This window comes from Lepus europaeus, chromosome 4 (assembly GCF_033115175.1).
Source record: "Lepus europaeus isolate LE1 chromosome 4, mLepTim1.pri, whole genome shotgun sequence".
Taxonomy (NCBI): domain Eukaryota; kingdom Metazoa; phylum Chordata; class Mammalia; order Lagomorpha; family Leporidae; genus Lepus; species Lepus europaeus.
Genome location: NC_084830.1, coordinates 117004854 through 117010745, shown reverse-complemented (window position 1 = coordinate 117010745; position 5892 = coordinate 117004854). Strand labels below are relative to the sequence as shown.

Genomic DNA, 5892 nt, shown 5'->3' with positions numbered 1-5892 from the left:
TAGCTGCTTATCACATGTATGTTTGAAAATATTTTTTCCCAGTCTGCAGGTTGTCTCTTCACTCTCTTGATTGTTTTCTTGGCTGTGTAAATGCTTTTTTATTTAACATAATCTCATGTGATTATTTTTGCTTGTTTTTTTTGCCTGTGTCTTTGGGTTTATTTTGAAAAATTCATTGCTCAGACAAGTGTTATGAAGATTTTACCTTAGCAGTTTTACAGTTTCAATTGTTACATTTATGTCTCTTATCCATGTAGACTTAATTTTTGTTTATCTTGTGAGATAAGGGTCTATTTTCATTCTTATGCATGTGGGTATTAATTGTCTTAACAGCGTTAATTGAGGAGATTCTTCTTTCCTCACTGTGTATTCTCCACGCCTTCTCCAAAATCAGTTGACTGTAAATGCATGGATTTATTTATGGTATAAGTATTCTATTCCGTTGGTTGGTAGGTCTCTTTTTAGGCCAGTAGCTTGCTGCTGTTTGTATCTTTGTATTCTGTTTTGAAGTCATGTAGTGTGATACCTGCAGCTTTATTCGTTTTACTTTGACAATTCAGTGTGTTTTGTGATTCCCTATGAAATTCAGGATATTTTTCGTATTTCTACGAAAAATGCCCTTAGAATTTTGATATGGATTGCATTGAATCTGTTGATCACTTTAGGTAGTTTTGAACATTTTAACAATATTTATTCTTCCAATATGTAAACAAGGAATATCTTTACATTTATTTGCATCTTCTTCCATTTACTCCATCAGTGTTTTATAGATTTTAGCATACAGGTCTTCATCTCCTTGGTTCAGTTCATTCCTAAGTATCTTATCTTTTGGAAACATAAATAGTATTGTTTTATTGATTTCTTTTTTAAAGTAGTTTATTGTTACTGTGTTGAAGTGATGCTGATTTTTCTGTGTTCATTTTTATATCCTGAAATGTTTCTGAATTTGTTTCTTAGCTCTGACAAGTTTTTGATGGAGTCTTTAAGATTTTCTATTTATAAGATTGCCTTGTCTGCAAACAGGGACAATTTAATTTCTTCCTATCCAATTTGCATGCTTTTCATTTCTTTCTCCAGCCTAATTGCCACTGTTAGGACATCTAGCGCTATGATGGATAGAGGAGGTTATCCTAGGCTTCCTTGTCTCATTGGATCCAGCTTTTGAAGGTAACATTGAAGATATGGCAGTGAATTAAAAACAAGTTTGTGCTAGTTAACCGGAAGTGACCTGAATAAATTTCTCGTGTATTATGCTTGTTTCTTAAATCTCTACAAATTAGATGAGATGGTTTGGGCAATAATTCTTGCCTCTAGTTTCTTCTGTATTTTAGGATGAAGAATTTCCCCTACTCCTTTTCTGTTGTCCTTGGAGGAGAGGCACTCGCGAGACACTGATTCTTCTCAAGTGAATAGAAGTTGGGGGATCCTTTGAACTTGCTGAGCTCTAGGCAGACAAGGGATCTTTTGGAAATGGTATTATATCACAACATCAAGACAAAACTTGAAGATTCTACTCAAGTCTTTTAGTTCCTCCAGGCATGAAAAAGATATTTCTAGAAAAATCATAACATCAGGCCGACTATAAACTACATCTATCCCAAAGCATGGCATGCCTAATTTTTGAAATTGATGATGGAAAAATAGATGAAAGGAGCATGAAGATGGCTGATATTATATCCTTTTTTCTTTTTTATGCAAACACGCTAGATAAATAGGCTTTTCCCTTCCCTTTGTGTTCAGTTTAAAACATTCTTACTTAGCTTGAACCATATGAAGACCTAAGGAAGGTTAATAGAAATGCGAATCTATTGGAGTTGGCCATTGAAGTCATTCTGTAATACCTGCAGTATTTGGCACCTGTAAGCACTTGGGGAATGATTCTCTTATGGTGGATGATCCTGACACCTCACAGTGACTTCTTATTGCCTTATTCATATTCTTTCTTTAAACCTCAAATGATTCTTGTCATTCCCCTGAAACTGCAGATTATCACTTTGTTGTCTTTATCTGTGGTGACCTTATTATTCCTATAGTAAATGAGATTGAGTCCTTTGAAGTGAGGATAAGGAATGCTCAGTTCACAAATAGAACTTGTTTCTCCTCCTCCTCCTCCTCCGCCATTTTTATTTATTTGGCCGGCGCCACGGCTCACTAGGCTAATCCTCCGCCTTGCTGCGCCAGCACACCGGGTTCTAGTTCTGGTTGGGGCGCCAGATTCTGTCCTGGTTGCCCCCCAGGTCAGCTCTCTGCTGTGGCCTGGGAGTGCAGTGGAGGATGGCCCAAGTGCTTGGGCCCTGCACCCCATGGGAGACCAGGAGAAGCACCTGGCTCCTGCCTTCGGATCAGCGCTCTGTGCCAGCCATGGCGGTCATTGGAGGGTGAACCAATGGCAAAGGAAGACCTTTCTCTCTCTCTCTCACTGTCCACTCTGCCTGTCAAAAAAATATTTTTATTTATTTAGTTTAGAGGAATATATACAGAGAGAAGGAAAGTCAGAGAGGAAGGCCTTCCATCTGCAGATTTACTCCCCAAGTGTTCACGACAGCTGGAGTGGACAGATGTCAAGCCAGGATGCAGGAACTTCTTCTGGGTTTCCCATGTGGGTGCAGGAGCCCAAGCACTTGGGCCATCTTCCACTGATTTCCCAGACCATAAGCAGAGAGCTGGATTGGAAGAGGAGCAGCTGGGACATGAATTGATGCCTATATAGGATTCTGGTGCCACAGAAAAAGGCTTAGCCTACTATGCCACAGTGCCGGCCCTACAAAGAGAACTTTTAAAAAAAGGTTTGTTTATTTGGAAATCAGAGTGGCAGAGAGAGAGAGAGAGAGAGAGAGAGAGAGAGACAGAGAAAGAACTTCATCTGCTACTTTGCTCCCCAAATGACTACAACAGCTAGGTCTGAACCAGGCCAAAGCCAGGAGCCTGGAACTCCATCTGGGTCTCCTGCATGAGAAGCAGGTACACTCACCTGTGGCATCCTCCACTGCTTTCCCATGCATGTTAATACGTAGCAGAATCAGAAGCAGAACAGCTGGGACTTGAATTGGCATTCTGATATGGGATGCTGCATCACGAGAGGTACTGTAATTGGCATGACCCGGTTCCATTTTTATAATTGTCTCCTCATTCACAAGAATCAGAAATTCAGGGTTGGTTAAATACCTTCATTCTTTTCCTGCTTTTGAATGACTATCATTTATTCAAATATGTTTATTTCATGTCTCTTATTTCTTAGGAGTTCTTTTAATATTGGCTATTTCAAAATTCTGCAGAAAAATAGAAGTAACATGTTTATTAACTTTTTTATTATTATGCAAAAATTAGAAATCCTGCATAGATTTTTAAAAACATGTGTTTTCTGAGGCTGGCATTCTGGCATAGTGGGTAAAACTGCTTCCTCTAATACTGACATTTCATATGTATACTGTTCATGTCCCAGTTGCTTCACATCCAATTCAGCTCCCTGCTAATGACCTGGGAAAAAAGCAGCAGAAGATGGCTGAAGTGTTTGGGCCCCTACCAGCCGTGTGGGAGACCCATGAAGCTCCTGGCTTTTGCCTTTGGCCTGACTGAGCCCTGACTATTGTAGCCACTTCAAGGGGTGAACCAGTGGCTGGAAGAACTCTCTTTCTCTCTTTCTGTCTTTTCCTCTCTTTCTCTCTTAACTCTGAATTTCAAATGGATAAATAAGTCTAAAAACAATATATATTTTGCAAGAACTTTTTGAAGACTCCTCATACGTAGGAATTTCAACCTTTTTTTGCACCAAATAAACATCTTTTAATTTCGTTTTCCCTGAACCTTTTGCTCAAATTGAAAAAGACTAGTTCCCCATACTAATGAAGGATTTTCACGAATTTACATTGGTGAAAGAAATAGAAAGTAAACAAGAAAAAAAACCTGTAATTATTCTAGAAAGGATGTGGTAGATATAGAGAGTACTCCAAAATAGTGAAGTTGACTCTAAAGCAGAGAAATGCAGTAAAGGGTCACTCTGTGAATGTGTAAAGGTGGTTTCAGATAGAGGAAAGAGAAAGTATGAGACCAAGCCAGGAAAGAATCTATTGTGTTCACCCCACAACCTGGTAGGCCAAGTAGGTGGAGATGGAGCAAATGGAGAGCATGCTGGCTCAGAAGAATCCAGAGTGGTAGCCACAATCGAGACTCTACCAGGCTCTGTGGGCCATGAAAGGAGGTTACAATTTAAATCTGTTGAAAACAATTCCCATTTAAGAATTTTTATCCTAAGGGCCAGCACTGGTGTAGCAGGTAAAAGCCGCTGCCTGCAGTGCTGGCATCCTATATGGGCGCTGGTTCAAGTCCTTGCTGGTCCACTTCTGATCCAGCTCTCTGGTGTGGCCTGGGAAAGCAGTAGAAGATGGCCCAGGTCCTTGGGCCCCTGCACCCACGTGGGAAGACCCGGAAGAAGCTCCTGGTTCCTGGTTTTGGATCGGCTCAGCTCTGGCTGTTGCTGCCAGTTGGGGAGTGAACCAGCGGATGGAAGACCTCTCTCTCCCTGCCTCTTCTTCTCTCTTTGTGTAACTCTGACTTTTAAATAAATAAATAAATCTTAAAAAAAGAATTTTTGTCCTAGCCAACCAGGAGGAAGTGGTGTGGAATCTTGATGTTTCAGGCGAAGAAGCTAAAAAAAAAAAAAAAAAAAAAAAAAAAAAAGGAAAAAGATGCTGGACCACCTGCAAAATGGTGCTTCATGACAGAAGAGGTGGATGAAGAAGAGAAACCATATTCCTGGTCCTGTTTGCAAGGGCAAATGGGAAAACAAGGAACTGATTCCTTCCTGAAGAAAATTTCAGGACAAGACATTTAATTGAGGGCTTGAGAATGCTGATGCCTCATGCTAAAGCGGATAATAAAACCATAAAGATAAATTATTTGTGATTGATGAGGTCTGTGAAATGAAAAACTGCAATACAGGCATCTATTTTGAAGCTAAGAAAAAACAGGATCTCTATATTTATGGCCACCAAATTCACCTCATGCGTCATCTGCTAAATTCGTTGTTCAAAATGTTCATACCCTAGCTGAACTAAAGATGACTGGAAACTGTTTGAAACTTTTGTCCTCTGATTTTGCTTTTGGTGAATTACCACATTATGCTTTGTTAACTCTTGATTTCGATCTTTAGTACACTATGGTATCATCTCAAAGTCAACCATTATGGACCATGTGTTTACTTTCTCCATTTTGGATGGTAGGATGTGGTTAGAGAATTTTCAGGTCGTGGAACGTGCTGCTCTTTTAGAAATAGGACCTCATTTTTGTTAAAATCTCGTAGAAATTTTTCCAGGGGAGTTTTGGAGGACCAAAATCCTCACTGCTAGTCAAACAGCCATGCATCGGTGTAGTGTAAGATCCATCACAGCTGCATAACACACAGAGAAACAGCAAGTAAAGGATGAGTAGAAAATGAAAAAGAAAGAGCAAAATACTACTCTTCCCCCATGATCCCACTGCAGATATTTTTGTTACTCCAGCGGAGGTGAAATCAATAGAAATACAGCAGGTAAAACCAGAACCTAAAGTTGATTTCAAAGAAAACAAGGTAAAGATTTACAAGAGGCAAAGAAAAATGGAATGGGAGGTGAACAGAAGGAATGAAGAATGAATCAGTGGATAACTAGATTTTTAGTTACTGTGTATTTATTCTGTACTCAGTGTGTAATACTTTTATTTTCTAGGTCTGTGTACAGTCTATGTAGTATGATACTTAAGAAACATTTAAAATCTTAACAATGTTCTTTTTCTAAATAAAATTGCACTAGAGCTAATTAAAAAAAATTTTTTTATCCCGAGAACCAGAACTTCTCTTACTATCATTTTTACCTGGAGATCTGTTAGGGTTTCTCCTATGATATCCTCTCTCCTTGG

At 39.2% G+C, this 5892-nt stretch overlaps 1 pseudogene; it reads left to right on the top strand.

Annotated features, from left to right (window-relative positions):
* Positions 1-4666: 4666 nt before the first annotated feature.
* On the top strand, positions 4667-5629 carry LOC133758760 (ribosome biogenesis protein BRX1 homolog; annotated as a pseudogene).
* The last annotated feature ends 263 nt before the right edge of the window (positions 5630-5892 follow it).